The 17,474-nt window shown below is 42.0% G+C and overlaps 1 protein-coding gene across 7 annotated transcripts in view; it reads left to right on the top strand.

Annotated features, from left to right (window-relative positions):
* The window catches only part of LOC127006447 (uncharacterized), a 398,934-nt gene that overhangs the window by 83,315 nt on the left and 298,145 nt on the right, over positions 1-17,474 (top strand). For all 7 annotated transcript variants that reach the window (XM_050876409.1, XM_050876407.1, XM_050876427.1 and 4 more), the window contains one exon: positions 14,837-14,913. The gene's annotated coding sequence lies outside the window, so the exon portion shown is untranslated. The remainder of the gene's footprint in view (positions 1-14,836; positions 14,914-17,474) is intronic.

The raw sequence follows: 17,474 nt of genomic DNA, 5'->3' as shown, positions 1-17,474 counted from the left end.
TCGTACACACCGTATTCCATTTTCGTAGTTTCTGAGTGATATGTATAGCAAAAACAAACAAACTAACATCAATAAATAACAGTTTTAACGCTAACTTTAATATTCTTTCGTTATTTGTATAGGTCTGTTTATTTTTTGTCTGTCTGTCTATCCGTTCCTCTTTCTCTGTCTATCTATTTGTCTGTCTGTTGTCTGTCTCTCTATCTGTCTGTCTGTCTGTCTCTCTGTCTGTCTGTGTGTCGCCGTCTGCGTCTGTGTTTCTGTGTTTGTGTCTGGTTCTGTCTCTGTCTCCGTCTGTCTTAAAAAAAATAATGATAAATACAATGTGGTGAATACGATAATCTGGCAACGCTGCGAGTCGGGCTGTATGAGGAGATGCTTTGCACGGCCAGCAGCTCATGCCAACCCGACTATGCAGCACAACCCAAGAAAAAAATATCACAAACGTATTCTTTCGACAAGTACTGTATGTTTGGTGGTGTGATGAACCTGGCCTTTCAGATGAGCCATATCTAGGTTTCTTTACAGTTACGATGCATTGTATATAGAGTTAAGGAGGGCGATCAGGTCATACCACAGTAACTCCTTCGAAGGATGATACATAATACAATGAACGAAGGATGAAGTATGGAGTATTAAGTATGAATATTAATACAATAACCACGCCACTCCACTGTGCTTGGGCTTAACGAAAAGAGAAAAGGCGGGAAAAGCTTACACACTAACTCATAGGCTACGCCCAAAATAAGTTTCAAATGTGTCCAGGCGGAAGTAATTAGGGCTTAGTGGGAGAAAGGGAAAATAGTAAATAAAAGTTGTTCTTGAAAATTCACCGAAAGAATACATAATGGATTCCGGGAAAGCCCTTTTTGCATGAGGCAGATTAAGTGTGTGTGTGTGTGTGTGTGTGTGCGTGTGTGTGTGTGTGTGTGTGTGTGTGTGTGTGTGTGTGTGTGTGTGTGTGTGTGTGTGTGTGTGTGTGTGTGTGTGTGTGTGTGTGTGTGTGTGTGTGTGTGTGTGTGTGTGTGTGTGTGTGTGTGTGTGTGTGTGTGTGTGTGTGTGTGTGTGTGTGTGTGTGTGTGTGTGTGTGTGTGTGTGTGTGTGTTTCAGTGGCATGCAGGAACATTAATCAAATGGAAATAACTCAAATGAATGCTTGCAGAGAGAGAGAGAAGTGTAGCCACCCAACCCAAACACAACTATCAGCACAAACACTTCGCGCCGGAGACAAACACTTCATCGGAATATTCTTACAACGCGGTGATCGTAGTGGCATCAGCCTGGGGGTCCCTGCTTGCCTGCCTCCCCTGTCGATTTACCTGTGTATACATGCGTGCCTGCCTACCTGCTTGTATGTCTACCAGCTTGTCTTCCTGTCTGTCTGTCTGTCTGTCCGCCTGCCTACTTTCCTGCCTGTTTCTGCCTGCTTGCCTGTCGCTGTCTCCATGCCTGCCTCTTTATATACCCCTCTTCTTTTTTTCTCCGGTGTTTTATCTCTTATTTTTCCTGCTCTTTTCTTTTCTTCTTTCTTCCTTTTTCCTTTTTTCTCGCTCTCTGTCTGTCTGTCTTTGTCTGTCTCAATATATGCCTTCTATACAGTAGTTAAGTATTATCGGTGCACAGTTTTTGTGATAATTATGACACCATAAAAATTCGGTAGCCGTGATGTCAAGCCGCATCTGAACCAAACGATCGGAAACGACTCAAAGCTCCGGAGTCAAGTCAGTTCGAGGAACCACCGCATCGAATGTCAGGCCAAGTATGCGGCTGAATATTTTTTCGTCAGTGACTGCAACTCAGCTGTTGTTGGAGCATTATCATCTGAGGGTGGACGGCGATGATAATAATTTTATTGCAAGTTCCATACAGCTGAAAATTAGTCTGGGCACTGACTCGCTTCAAGCAGTCGGTGTGAGCGGTAATGACATTTTGACACGTTTGGTGTTAGTCCAGGCTTATGGGTGTTCCATGTGTTACGTAACTGATTGTTTAGTATATAGTGGATGTTTTTTTTGTGGATTTGTCAGTGCGACCGACAGCGATTATGTTAACTGATAGCGGTGTGTGGCATGTTCCGTCAGTCATGCAACATTCACTGGGTGGTTCAGACTTAATTAACGAAGCAATCATTGCCAGGTTTGCCAGTCTTTACCTTCCACAACAGTAGCTTGTGGTCGTGTTTAGGCTTGGCATCAGACATCCGAACACCGATAATTGTTTTACTCTGTTTACATTATATCGCTTCCTGCATTATTCACACGCCAGTAGCGTATGATTGCTGCCATTACTAGTTCAAGAGAGACTGGGTAAACATTTGTCAGATCCAAATACAGTCTTTTTACCCCATCCGAGTCCATTATCTTTTTTCTTCCAGTCTGACGGTATTTTATCATTTCCGACTTTTATTTTTCACGGGGAAACTATTTAAAAGAAACGTATAAAAAACTCGTGTGTGTGTGTGTGTGTGTGTGTGTGTGTGTGTGTGTGTGTGTGTGTGTGTGTGTGTGTGTGTGTGTTTATCGTTGCTTCCGACATATCCTGAATGTTATGATTTCACCTTGTCGACGGATTTATACAAGGAGACTATATTGGATGTCACGGAGGTTGCGGATATTGCCCACATGATGGCAGCACCAGTGTAGCAGCGTTCCCAGATGTGCGACAGTTATTAAAAAAATACGATAGTCAGATAGGGATTTAGTAACGTCAGTTTATCTTTTCCACTGTCAAAATACGCCACTAATTAACGGTTTCAACAAAAAGTGAAACTGAATATCATTATTTGTGTCGGTATGACAAGTTTGGGTCAGAAATGAACAAAAAACACTGTCCTGAGTACGACAATCTGGTAACGGTGTACAAGGGCCGTTATATTCCGCAGCCCGCATTTCAAACAATAACATTAATAGCCTCTTCCATTTAGCGTAACCCGTTTCTGGGTCATGATCTGTAGAGTCCCTTGATAGATAGAGTCCCGACAGCCTAAGATTTGGACGCCATTATTGGCCCTGTCTTCGCCGCGAGACCGTGTGCTAGTGTTTGAAAAGCGCGGCGAAAACACAGGGCCAATAATGGCGTCCAAATCTTAGGTTGTCGGGACTCTATGAGGGACTCTACAGATCACGACCCAGAAACGGGTTACGCTAAATGGAAGAGGCTATAACCAGTGAACGTCATGGCGTGAGGATTGTACGTTCAGCCGGTGAGGTGCTGTTCTTAGTGCACAGCAAATGTCACGCCAGCTATACGCAGCTCACCATAGTGTCTCTTGCCCTACATAACACCAGTCCAGCCAGCCAGGAACACACCGCACGCCAAAAGACAGGTAAGAGGGCCATATACCAAACAACCTCCACCCCGCTGCCTCTCACCACCCATTCAGACAAGGAAAAGAACAGACACTTTCAATTTATCTTTACAACGCACCCAGTCTCCATCGGGGTGACGTACCGGATGCAAGGAGTAAGTGCTGTCTCTGATGTGCCTTTGCTGTCATATGCCCCTCCTTTGCTGTCATATGCCCCCCTTTGCTGTCATATGCCCCCCTTTGCTGTCATATGCCTCCCCTTTGCTGTCATATGCCCCCCTTTGCTGTCATATGCCCCCCTTTGCTGTCATATGCCCCCCCCCTTTGCTGTCATATGCCCCCCTTTGCTGTCATATGCCCCCCTTTGCTGTCATATGCCCCCCCTTTTGCTGTCATATGCCCCCCCCCTTTGCTGTCATATGCCCCCCTTTGCTGTCATATGCCTCCCTTTGCTGTCATATACCCCTCCTTTGCTGTCATATGCCCCCCCTTTGCTGTCATATGCCCCCTCCCGCCATCCCCCTTCTTTTCGGTCTGTGGGGAGTTGCTGGTTGTGTTGGTGGTGTGTTATGTAGGGTAGTAGTATGGTAGGCTGTGTATGGTTGGCATTTATAGTTTTAAGCCAAGTTTGGTGGCATCACGTCCTACTGCATCAAAACTTTACCGTTGAGCCCCAGGTATACATTTCTTTTATTGACGCTTCCTATTTCTGGTGTCTTTTCCTTGCATTGATATTTTTTTATAGTTGATTTGAGGGGAAAAATTGGTAGCGGCTATAAACGAAGTAAATATCGAGCCCCGTCTCTTGTGTCTCGTTTCTTTGGATCCACCTGAGTGACCTGACTCAGTAGTGCCGCAGTAGGTGTGGTGCGCGGAGGTGGAGTGCAGGACTGTGTTGTACTCGGTGGAATTCTCGGAGGATGTGTTTCCGTGATGGTTATTCATGCATCGCGAGGTGAATCAGAGAAAGTGGGTTGCCGTGATAGATAGAAATCCTAGTGCTGAACCATCTCATCAACGCGATGTTCCGAGAGATGATGGAGAGAAAACGTGTGGGTTGAAAATCTATCTTTTGCCTCCTCGTGTGAAGGAAGGGAATGAAACTACTGCAATAAAATATTTCACAACCAGGATGCAGGATGGTAAACGTTTTGTTGTTGAATGATTAGTGATGCTGAAGTTTTATTTTTTCTGAAAGAAACCTTCTAGGCTATTGTAATTGTGGGAAAAATGATAGCCTAGTATTTATCAATATAATAAATGTGCGTAACCTAGGGTAGTGTGCATAATCTAATCTTCAACAAGCATTCTGCGATAAATCCGATAAATAACGCGGAGTTCTACCACAGATATGCTCCTTGATTTTTTTTTCAAAATGACTCTTTAATATCAAACTTGTTATGTTTCAAGTGTGTGTGTGTATGTGCGTGTGTGTGTGTGTGTGTGTGTGTGTAATAGTCGGACAGAGATGTGTGTGCTCGAGTAAAATCGTAAAGTGATATCAAAGGCATCGAGTTTAATGGGTCATCAGCTGGAGGGGTCGTGATCGATGGCCCTGCCTCTTGTTGGCCCTGGAAGCTGATAGTTTGCTTCAAGGCTGGGCGCCCCCCGCTGCAGCAGGATATTTGGGAACGTCAGGACAGAAAAGGGCGTCGTTGTGTGCATGCACTGGGACGTCAACACACACACACACACACACACACACACACACACACACACACACACACACACACACACATGGCAGGTGAGCTCATCAGGGTAGCTTTATACCTGTATTAGTTTATAACATCGCCACTCTGCCCTCGATTGCGTGGTGTATGATAAGTAAATTTATGTTGTTCCCTACTTCACAAATACATCTATTTTTTTATATATATTTTTTAGGCCATCAGTATAATCGGCGTGCTCATTTTTTTTATACTTCAGCCCTAATAGACTAACTTTCCATGTTTTTGCTCATCCTGCAAGACCTCCATATTTTTCTCTACAGTATTTTAAACGTGGGAGACGATGTGTGTGTGTGTGTGTGTGTGTGTGTGTGTGTGTGTGTGTGTGTGTGTGTGTGTGTGTAATTTTCAAATTTTCTCATTGTCTCGGACAGTCATGCGTCGCGAGTGTTTCTGGCAGCTTCGTTGATGACGTGGAAGTTGCCAGATGTTCAGCACTCATAACGAAATAAAGTTTATTTCTCTTTGGTTTGAGTCTATTGTCATTATTTTCTTTCTGATCTCAGCGGAAAGTTTGAAGTTCGCAAGTAGAAGATCAAGCTCATCCCTTTACTGTCCAAATCCCTTACGCACTAGTTAACCAGCATCTTCACTCTTTCATCCCTCACGCAGGTAAACTCTGGAACAATCTTCCTTTATCTACATTTCCTCCTGCCTACGACTTGAACTCTTTCAAGAGGAGGGTATCAGGACACCTCTCCTTCCGAATTTGACCTCTTTTGGCCACTCCTCTGAGCGCTTTTTGTGGGAGAAGCGAATAGCGGGCTTTTTTTTCATTATTGTTTCTTTTTGCCCTGGAGCTGCTTCTGCTGTAAAAAAAAAATTGCATTTTTTTGGAAATAATATAGTTTTTATAAGCTCTTATAGCCCGTGCGTATCTTCAAGCATTATTTATATTGTAGCTAATTTATTAAGTATGGAGTTCCATGAATCTTTGATCTCTTGTAAGGTGCACATCGCCTCCCAACACACACACACACACACACGGCACCCCTCCTCTCATCCCCCCCCCCACACAATCATACCACACATCACAAACACAGCAATATGATGTGTTCCTACCTCTATTTCTCGTGCTTCCTGCGGTCTTGCAATAATGAGGCCGTCGCGCTCTTGCCTCCCGCGGAAAACAAACATTATTGGGAGCAAGAAATTGACCGGAACCTCACAACAAAACGTTCGATTCTGGGTCTTTTTAGCCTCGACAAAAGCTTCATTGTGGGTGCGATGAGAGGGACGGTGAGAGGGAGAGTGAGAGGGTGGCTGATTGGGGAGAGAGAGAGAGAGAGAGAGAGAGAGAGAGAGAGAGAGAGAGAGAGAGAGAGAGAGAGAGAAAGCGAGGAAGGCTGGGAGGAATGGGAGGAGAGAAGAGAGAGAAAATGCAACGAAGCTGAATTATTGGGAAGAGGGTAAATTTGAATATTATTTCTCTCTCTCTCTCTCTCTCTCTCTCTCTCTCTCTCTCTCTCTCTCTCCCTCTCTCAACACACACACACACACACACACACACAATAAAGATTAATGGAAGACTAAGTGGTGGAGGAGGAGGAGGAGGAGGAGGAGGAAGTGGAGTGAAGGACGGGAGGATTTGATCGAGTAGAACAAAGCTGTGCGGACAAAAACATTGATGAAAAGATTGCGACGAAAATAGTGGAAGGAGAAAAAATGAAGATGGAGGAAGATGAGAATCAGGATCAAGAGAAGGTGGAGGAGAGGAGAAGGGTCTGAATCATTGTATCTTAATAACTAAACTAATCATCATCATCATCATTACCGTCAGCAGCAGCCGCAGCAAGTCTAAACGAAATCATTATTATAATTATTATGATTATAAATATAATTGTAATTATTATCATAATTAGAATTATTATTATTATATTTTTATTATCTTTGTTATTATTATTATTATTATTATTATTATTATTATTATTATTATTATTATTATTATTATTATTGTTATTGTTATTGTTATTGTTATTATTATTATTATTATTAGAAGTAGTAGTAGTAGTAGTAATAGTAGTTCTGGTAGTAGCAGTAGTAGGGAGAGGTACTGGCTGGGTGTCGCGAGTAATATGGAGTAAAGTGTATGGAATTTAACAAAGGTAAAATGCTGTTCAAAAGTTGACGTTTTGAGTTGGTAATAACCCTCATCTTCTGGATCACTGGATCGTCTCTTACGGTAATTAATTAAAATAATATTAAACTAAATGTGAACCATTTCGAAACGTGCTGCACCTTACCGTGGAAGAGGCTGTGCTGAATCTGCCGTGTCATACACGAAAATAGTTGCAGAAAAGCGAAGTGAGACGCCGCGCCGCGAGGTCTTGGCAGTGTGTAGGTAAATTAATTAGCATCACAGCAAATCCGACCCTGGCTCACCTCGCTGCCCTCGACCTACAAGTGTTCGCCATTTCACACGAGACTGAATTCCTTTTTTTACTGTTTTGTGATCAAAGACTGTACGATTTCGGCAGCCGTTACATTACCAGCAATCGAACTAAAAAATGCTGAGGAGTTACAATTTTCCTTTCCCTTCCCTTCCCTTCCTATTTCCACTTTTAACTTCTTTTATTGTTTAAGAAGTGATTTTGCCCCATTTGCACCTTTTCCCATCTTCACATTTTACTCTCCATTTCTAGTTAAACTTCTAACTCTGAAAAAGTCTGAATAATATATAACTTGCCTATTTAGAAGTGATTTTGCCACATCATGTTCTTTCTTCGCATCTCCATGCTTCCCTTTCCTTCCCATTTTTAGTTTAACTTCTAACTCTAATTAATATGCAACGTGTTTTTAGAAATGATTGTGTCCCTTCATATTGTTTTTTTTTCCTATTTCCCATTTTTCTTGTTTGTAATTTTAAATGTGAATAACCGTTGCGTTTTTTAGATAATTGTAATCATGTTCGTTCTTTTTTTTCTCATTCCCTTTCTTTCGTAATTTGTAACTCCGAATGGATTAGTTTTGCGCTCTTGGGGATTCTACCTTTTCTTGTCCTTTCTTCCCATTTCCCTTTTTTCTTTTGATTTGTATTCGTAACTTTAAATGGATGACAAATATTGTGTGTTGGTGATGATTTATCCGTTCTCGTCCTCGCCTCCCTTCTCCGCTTTGTTTTGCATCTTTTAGCTCAAAACAGATAACAATCGTCTTTTTTTATTGAGTGGTGATAGTACTCGTTTTCGCCCTCTCATCCCTTTTCTCGTTTTAAAATCTTGTAATTTGTAACCTTGAATTAATAGTTTTGTGCTGATTATTATTCCTTGATAGCGAGTGGTTTGTAGGATGACACACATTCCTACATAATCCTCTCCTGATTAGCGCATATATATAGCAATCTGAGGTAGATGACGCAGAAGTCCAAGCCACTCGTATGTCTCTTCAAGTCGTGTGTTGTCTGAAGTCTTTGGGGAATGGGTCAGTACTGGAGTAATCTGAAGTGTGTGGAGGCGAAGTCCCTGCCACTCGTACATCTTTTTTAAGTAATGCGTTGTCTTAAGTGTTTGAAAAATAACTTGATTTCTGCATGAACAAAGGGTATTATGATAAGAGAGAGTCAGTAACAGTTTAACCCCTTGGCTGCGGATTTCCTACAAGAAAACATCACCAAGCTTCAGGAATGGATCAAAAAGTGGCTGCTACAATTCAATGAAGAAAACTGTAAAGTCCTGCACCTTGGGAGGGGATATCCAGCACACCGATACCACATGGGAAATACTCCACTATCCACCACAGAGGCAGAGAAAGACCTGGGACTATAATGGTACCTGGCTACCAGTGAAGGCGAAATCCGTGCCAATCACATCGGACGGGTTAAAGTGCGAACAACCATACATTATAAGACTCAAGCCGACCATCGTGACTCAGCCAAGACTGTATATTCACGTATTCATGTCGGCACGGGATTCCAGACAAACAACCGTTATTCACGCAATGGAGGGCGAGTCTGTAGCTCCGGTGCTCATCAGACTTTCATGGAAAACACACGTATCAGACTTCACACCCAGAACTCATTCGTCGTGAAAACGATCCGTGTTTCTCATTTCCACTCAGAGGCAACATAAATATCATGTCCTATTTATTTTTGGAACGAACCATCATATCTCATTTTTTTTAAGGTATGACAATATAGGTGTAAAATCGCAAGACAATATATATGCAAATTGATTGTTAGTTCATGGCGCCGTGTCAGTTACGTCTTTTTCTTATCGCATCACCCAGCTGACCGTGAACCTACCTACCAGCCTTTGTATTCAGGTTAAAAAAATATCGTATCGCTGTTCGTCATCATAATAACGTATTCCATTTGTCTCCGCTCAGATCCGGCAATGGCCAACCTGCCGATGCATGACGAGGCATATTTTGCAGAGTGACATGAAGGTTTATTATTACTTTGACGGTTCTTGTAGAGTGTGATGTAGTTTTTCATTTTCTTGTTTTTTTTGTGGAGTGACATGTAGGTTTGTTATTACTTTGACGGTTCTTGTAGAGTGAAATGTAGTTTTTCATTTTCTTGTTTTTTTTGTGGAGTGACATGTAGGTTTGTTATTACTTTGACGGTTCTTGTAGAGTGAAATGTAGTTTTTCATTTTCTTGTTTTTTTTTTGTAGAGTGACATGTAGGTTTGTTATTACGTTGACGGTTCTTGTAGAGTGAAATGTAGTTTTTCATTTTCTTGTTTTTTTTTGTGGAGTGACATGTAGGTTTGTTATTACTTTGACGGTTCTTGTAGAGTGTGATGTAGTTTTTCATTTTCTTGTTTTTTTTTTGTAGAGTGACATGTAGGTTTATTATTACGTTGACGGTTCTTGTAGAGTGAGGTGTAGTTTTTCATTTTTTTTGTAGAGTGACATGAAAGTTTATTATTACTTTTACGGTTCTTGTAGAGTGAAGTGTAGTTTCTCATTTTTTTGTAGACTGACATGGAGGTTTATTATTACTTCTACGGTTTTTGTACAGTGAGTTGTAGTTTACTTTTATTTTCACGGTAGAGGCGGGAGGTCATAAACAACAACAACAACAACAACAACAACAACAAAAACTCAAGATACACACACACACAAAAAAGATCACTCATGGCTCCTGAAGCGTCTCGGTACTCGTTCCTTGAAAGAGTAATTTATTTAGAGAATGGAGCAAGAAAGGAAAAAAAATTGTTCCCAGAGCTTACCGGAAAAAACAAACAAACTGATGATGTAGTAGAAGTGCACGTTAACTTTTCCACTTGGAGGTTGAACAGCATAAAAATGAGTTGGAGTAGAAACTTGTGGGGCCTTTGTCACTATGCATATTTTCAAGTTTATATGAATTTTTTATATTTTTTTATATTTTAGAGCTAAGGAAACAGTTCAAGGGCGTAAAGTAAAATATATAAAAAAGTCCGCTACTTACTGCTCCTGAATATAGGTCAAAGGAGTGTCCAAAAAGAGAGGTCAATTTCTGGAGGAGAGGTGGTAGAAGAGGCAATTCGAAGAAGACGCATTTTGTAGTGATTAGACTTTTCATCCGTCACGGCGAACACATCCACACAACGCATTAACCCGGTAGCAGCGGGGATCATGTTTCTTAATGGTCCCTCTAAGCGAGAAAAATGATAAAAAAAATCATCACTCACACAAACCATTTTATAACAAAGCATTTGTCATCAGTTTATGTATCATCTATTTTGGGAGGTTTTATATCATGGCACAAATTTGGCCCGTCACTGCTACCTGGTTAACTTTGTCCTTGATTGTACGAGCGGATCAGCGAAAGCAAAGCATCTGGTTCTTAGTAGCTGATGTGCGTAAGACGACTGACCTCTTGTATCTTCCTAAAGTATGTTTCTTTGTATGTATTTGAACGTGTGTGTGTGTGTGTGTGTGTGTGTGTGTGTGGATGTTCTTGAAGAGTAAGTTAAAAAGTCTTTGAGAGTCCGTGTTAACATGTGTGTATGTGTGTGTTTGTGTGTGTGTGTGTGTGTGTGTGTGTGTGTGTGTGTGTGTGTGTGTGTGTGTGTGTGTGTGTGTGTGTGTGTGTGTGTGTGTGTGTGTGTGTGTGTGTGTGTGTGTGTGTGTGTGTGTGTGTGTGTGTGTGTGTGTGTGTGTGTGTGATACGTGAAGCTATATTATTCTTTTATATGCTAAGACTCTTGTTACTGCCTTCACGGATTATTTTGTCTCATTATTTTGATTTTATAACTCCTGTATTATTATGGGACATTACTGCGTGTTATCATTGAGTCAGTGTGGATACCTTTAAATAATTACGCGCCGGTGAGGAGTTAGTGAAAGTTTGGGGTACGTTTTCCCGCTCACATCTAACTTCGTCTGAAATATCACGGCACCCCAGCGTCGTATTTTTCAGGGACGTAAATTGAATTCCTGCTCTAAATCACAAGTTCTCCAGTTTATGTATTTTTTCCTCTTATCCCGAACACACGCACTCTCTTCCTTTTACGGGCAGCTCGTTATCTCTCTCTCTCTCTCTCTCTCTCTCTCTCTCTCTCTCTCTCTCTCTCTCTCTCTCTCTCTCTCTCTCTCTCTCTCTCTCTCTCTCTCTCTCTCTCTCTCTCTCTCTCTCTCTCTCTCTCTCTCTCTCTCTCTCTCTCTCTCTCTCTCTCTCTCTCTCTCTCTCTCTCTCTCTCTCTCTCTCTCTCTCTCTCTCTCTCTCTCTCTCTCTCTCTCTCTCTCTCTCTCAGGTAATGTAAGCATCCACCTGTTCATCGATAATCACGGTGACTGACTGATTTCGTTTGTTTCTGGTTATTTATAAAGAGTCAGATCCAGTGGGGAACGATAACGTGGATCCGCAGAGTCAGGAGGCAAAAATATGCTCTTCCCGCTTGATATTGGTCTATCATAAATGTCAGAGAGGGTACATTTATCATCACGGGGATAGCCACAAATCCTCCCTCCCTCCCTCCCACTCAGTGTAATACCAATCAAGTTTTGCCGCGATGATGAAAAAATAGCGAGGAATTGTTGGTGAAGGAGCGATAATTTGTCGGTGGTGAATGGAGGTGAATGGAATTGATGGTGAAGGTGCTTGGAATTAGTGGTGAAGGAACTTGGAATAGGTGTTGAAGGATCTTGGAATTGGTGGTGAAGGAACTTGGAATTGGAGGATTTGGAGGTGAAGGAACGAGAATTTGAAGGCGAAGGAACTAGGAATTGATAATGAAGGAACAAGGGACTGATAATGAAGGAACAAGGGACTGATAATGAAGGAACAAGGGACTGATAATGAAGGAACAAGGGACTGATAATGAAGGAACAAGGGACTGATAATGAAGGAACAAGGGACTGATAATGAAGGAACAAGGGACTGATAATGAAGGAACAAGGGACTGATAATGAAGGAACAAAAGACTCGTAGTGATGGATCGAGGGACTGATAGTGAAAGGTGAAGAACTGAAGGTGAGTGAAAGAGAAAGTGAAGGCGAAGAAGAAGGGAACTGAAGGTGAAGGAACGAAAATTTGATGGTGAAGAAAACAAGAACTGAAGGTAAAAGAACGAGTTATTGATGATGAAGAAAGAAACAAAGAACTGATAGTGAATGAACGATGATCTGATGGTGAAAAAAAAGAACATAAAACTTAAATATGAAGAAAAACAACAAAAAGAATAATAGTGAAGGAAGAATGAACTAATGGCAGAGAAACGAAGGATTTAAAGCGGAGGAAGGAAGCAGTGACGGCCAAGGAACGCAGAATTAATGGATGGCAAAGAGGGAACGACGGGGCTCATTTTTCTTGTTCACGATCATTTGCTTCCCCGTGCGTAAAATGAAGAATAAGGAGACGCGTGCGCCGCCACCACTGCCTTCCCTTACTGCGCCGTCCCTCGACCACCTCATAACTGTCACGCCTGGCCATAAAGCTAGAGACACTTTTACACGCTGTCCGGGATGTCTTGTAAGCCATCGATTAGCCCACTCGACATAATTGCCCGTCTTGGTAGTGTCTCCTTTGTGGCTTGATCACCGCACTGCAACAAATATACGTACTTATGAAATGGGGATGGTAAGACCTGAGAGTTTTACACGCTATCTGGGAAGTAAGTCATCGTTTAGCCCACTCGACATAATGGCCCGTCTTGGTAGTCTCCTTTGTGGCTTGATAACGCTCTTGCAGTCTCACCGTACTGGACCAAACACACGTACGGTACTTAAGAAATGGGGATGGTAAGACCTTAGAGTTTTAGACGCTGTCCGGGAAGTCTTGTAAGCCATCGATTAGCCCACTCGACATAATTGCCCGTCTTGGGAGTGTCCCCTTTGCGGCTTGATAACGCTGCTGCAAACTCACCTTACTGCAACAAACACACGTACTTATGAAATGGGGATGGTAAGACCTGAGAGTTTTTCACGCTATCTGGGGAAGCCCTGTAGCTCATTGATTGGTCCACGTGGCAAAATTGCATGCCCGTGTAGGAAGTTTTGTCGCGCACCTGTGGATCGATGCGTTGTGTAGGTGTGGCTGGTAAAAGGAGTGGTTCCGAGATGCCTCTTTGTATCCACCACCAAGCTTTTTGTAGGGAGATATTGGGCCGTATTACTAAACATTTCGTCGCCCAAGTTCACATATTTAACAAGGCTTTCGTAGGAGTTTTAGGCATTTCCAGGAGTAGTTTTATGGCCCTGGTGGTAGTTTGACCTTTCCTCTGAACCGTGAACGTAAAAATACACTCATTAGAACCCGATTGATCCCATGTTTAACCTTTAGAAATAGCTGATGTGAGAAACGAATGTGTCTTATAATACCAAGCGTTGAGTCGCCTTAGAATACATAGTGTGTCACAAGCATTTACTTTTTCACAGAATACTGAATTCAATATTATTTATCTCCTGTCAGCTGCAGTGTGTTTGTTTCGTTTTCACATTATATAAAAAAAAATCTTGAGTTGTTTTCTTTTGTAATGATTGAGATTTCCCGTTTTGGTGATCTCGTCCAGCTCTTGTACTGGGAATAGTGACAGCGAGAATTTAGAGGAGCCGATGATGCTTTCCCATTTCTTTTGCGCGCGTCAACATTAGTTAAATCATAAACCAATAAATAAAGTGGGATTCAGTAGCAAAGGGTAAACACTGCTGACAGTAAATTAATAGGAGAACACAAATATGCGAATAAAAACACAAACACGTATTAAAAAAATCAAATATAAACATGAAGGAAAACTAACAAGCCAACAAAACACACACACACACACACACACACACACACACACACACACACACACACACACACACACACACACACACACACACACACACACACACACACACACACACACACACACACACACACACACACGTACAGATGACTAAATGTAAAAAAGGATGTGCTGCTATACTGTTACGTTCGAAATGTTGTGCAGGTTTGTTTTAAAAGCTCGCGTTGTTGGCTTTATCCCAAACCAACCTTTTAAAGTCTTTTAAAAGCGTATGTTCACGAGCGCATCAGTGACCCAAAATTGCGAAAACGCGTACAGAGTCTCGCAAATACGTGCTTTCATTTGGAAATCTTTAGGTATTAAGTATATATATATTTGTTTTTTTCTGGAGCAGTGTTTAGCGTTCTTTTTTTTTTTTTTTTGCTTGTCTTGTTTTTGCCCTTTAGATGCCTCCATTACCGTAAAAAACGTTCTTAGTAAATTGAGATATATTAAAAAGACACGTGTTTCATTTATTATATTGTGTGAATGTATTGTCAGATAAAATTTCTCAATCCCATTTTTTTTATAAGTAAGCACTCTTAAAATCAGTACTTCCAGCTTATGATTATATGAATGTTTCTGATTTATATATTTTTCTTCCAGGATAACAAGAAAGGCAGTGTTTTGAAGCAGCGGAGGGGCGGGGCTCGCCACACACCAGTCCACCTCCACAAAGCAAGGTGAGTCAGTTATTGCAGAAACCAAAGCACACTCATCCACCTGCTGCTGCTCCTGCTGTGCCCGTGAGTGAGGCGAGGGTCGGGTAACGGTAGCTGTTGCAGTCTGTTGTCGAGAGTCACGCTCTTTCTCTTATCCTTTATCTGTGTGCAGTGAATTTACTTTGTTTTATGGCCATCGTAATACATGTGTTAGATTTAGTTGTTGTTTTTATTTATATACTAACTATATTTTGTCTCTTTGGAATGTGTGTGCTATCGAGGCAGAATGGTGATGCTTTGTTTTATGTACTTTGCTTTCTTCGCTGTTTTAATATAGTTTGTTGGGGTTCTGATATTCACGAACCATAAAGTAAGCTACATACCGTACGATTTGGTGGTCTAGGTCTGGCTGATGTTTTTTTTCCACCATACGTGAGGTGATTAAGGTTTTCGTCACAAATTTTACAGATGGTACTGTTTTTAAGGACTATTTCTGATGCCATTCATTGTTTATATCCGTTTTTATGAGTCGTTTCCTTCGATACCGTATGTGTTGTGTTGGGCGTTGCGTTGCTGATGTTTTTTTTTCACCATACGTGAGGTGATTAAAGTTTTCGTCACAAATTTTACAGATTGTGCTGTTTTTAAGGACTACTTCTGATGCCATTCATTGTTTATATCCGTTTTTATGAGTCGTTTCCTTCGATACCGTGTGTGCTGTCTCTGTGTTGGGCGTTGCGGCATTCCGTGTGTCCAGGCATTAGTGTCGGCGAGGCAAGACCAGGCTGCCCGTGTCCACCACTCAGCCTCCAAATCGAGTTTACCTTTACTCCGTACTCTCCCAGCATGCTGAATCTAATATTCCTACCCCACGTGTTTTCCTCTGTTTCCTAAGTTTTCTCTGTTTTCCCGTGTACCTTCACTCTCCTCCGCCCCAAGTTTTCTCTGTTTTCCCGTGTACCTTCACTCTCCTCCGCCCCAAGTTTTCTCTGTTTTCCCGTGTACCTTCACTCTCCTCCGCCCCAAGTTTTCTCTGTTTTCCCGTGTACCTTCACTCTCCTCCGCCACCACAACCAGTTTGCGTCCCTCACTTATCTCTAACATGTTTCCCCCTGTCTTCCTTCCTCTCTCACTTGCTCTCCTCCTCTCTCCTCTCATTTGCACCCCTTTGCCTTGCCTTCAGCTCCAGTGTTTCATCCTCCCAGAAGTTTATCATTGCATCCCTTACCTGTTATCTTGGCCTCTCCTCTTAATCTCAGGTCCTCTTAATAGGCACCTGCTAACCGCCAAAGAATCCCAACCAGTCTGTAGTTAAACTATTATCTATCTTCTTTTTATTGCTCTTCTTTCTGCCAGTTTTACCTTCATTTAATTTTTATACAGCAAAGGAGACGGATCAAAGGTTTAAAAAAAAGAAGACAATAATGAAAAAAAAAAAGCCCGCTACTTACTCCCCCTAAAAAGATTGGAGAGGAGTGTCCGAAAGAGAAGCCAATACATAGATTTGTTCTTTATAGGTTTAATAGGACGGAACCGTATTGTTACTAGCGATGTAACTGAATAGCCCCAGCCATTTCCACTTCCACGTCACGAATTAAGGAATAAAGAATGTGGATATGGCTGGGGCTATTCATTTACATCGCTAGTATATATTGTTCTCTTATCCTTATACCTCTCTGCTTCCTGCCTCCCCTCTGTGACTTGCTCTCCTCACACCTGCTCCTTCCCTCTTCCTCGTACTTGCAAGCCCCTTCGAAGTCTCTTGTTTCCTCGATTTGCTCCTCCTCCAATAGACTCGATCTTCCTCCCCGCACGACCTTCCTCCACTCATGAGCTTTTCCTGTATTCTTTTCAATCTCTTCCCTGTCGTGATCCACCTTCATCCTCACTCGGCCTGTCTTTTCATCTTGTCACCCTGTCTCCTCTCTTAGTCTTCCCCACTCGTCTTGCCCTCCCCACTCTCCCCATGCACTTCCCCATTCAGCCTGCATCTCGTTCATTTGAGCTTCCTCCTCTGGTTGACCTGCCTCCCCATTCATCAGGGTTCGTATACTCAGACGCTTTCATCTCTCACAATAAATATTTTCAAAGGCCACAAAATAGACTAGTCGGATTCTCATTAGTGGTGTTTTTCACATTCATGGTGCAGAAGTCTTATCAAACTATCACTAGGCTCATAAAGCGACTCATGAAAGTACCCAGAAACTATACGAAAGCTTTATCAAGTATAGGTGAGTAAGCTCGGAAATGTTTAAGAATACTCTGGTCTTCTCACGCGCTTTGCCTTCCACCCAGCGTTGCCAGATTATCGTACTCACCACATTGTATTTATCATTTTTAAGACCCAAACTCTCGTACCTTACCAAATAACGATAGAAAAATAAAGTTAGCGTTAAAACTGTTACTTATCGATGTTGTTTTTGTTTTTTTGCTTTAGTTATCGGTCCAAAACTACGAAAATGCAATGGGATGAGTACGGTAATATGGCAAGGCTGCTTCTACCTCATCCTGCCTCAGATCTACCTACTCTGGGCGACCTACCACCATCCTGACCAGCCTGCCTCCCCCCAACTAGCCTCGCC

This window comes from Eriocheir sinensis, chromosome 3, assembly GCF_024679095.1.
Source record: "Eriocheir sinensis breed Jianghai 21 chromosome 3, ASM2467909v1, whole genome shotgun sequence".
In the NCBI taxonomy this organism is placed as follows: domain Eukaryota; kingdom Metazoa; phylum Arthropoda; class Malacostraca; order Decapoda; family Varunidae; genus Eriocheir; species Eriocheir sinensis.
The sequence above is the reverse complement of the archived record's forward strand: the minus strand, read 5'-3'. Positions and strand labels throughout refer to the sequence as shown.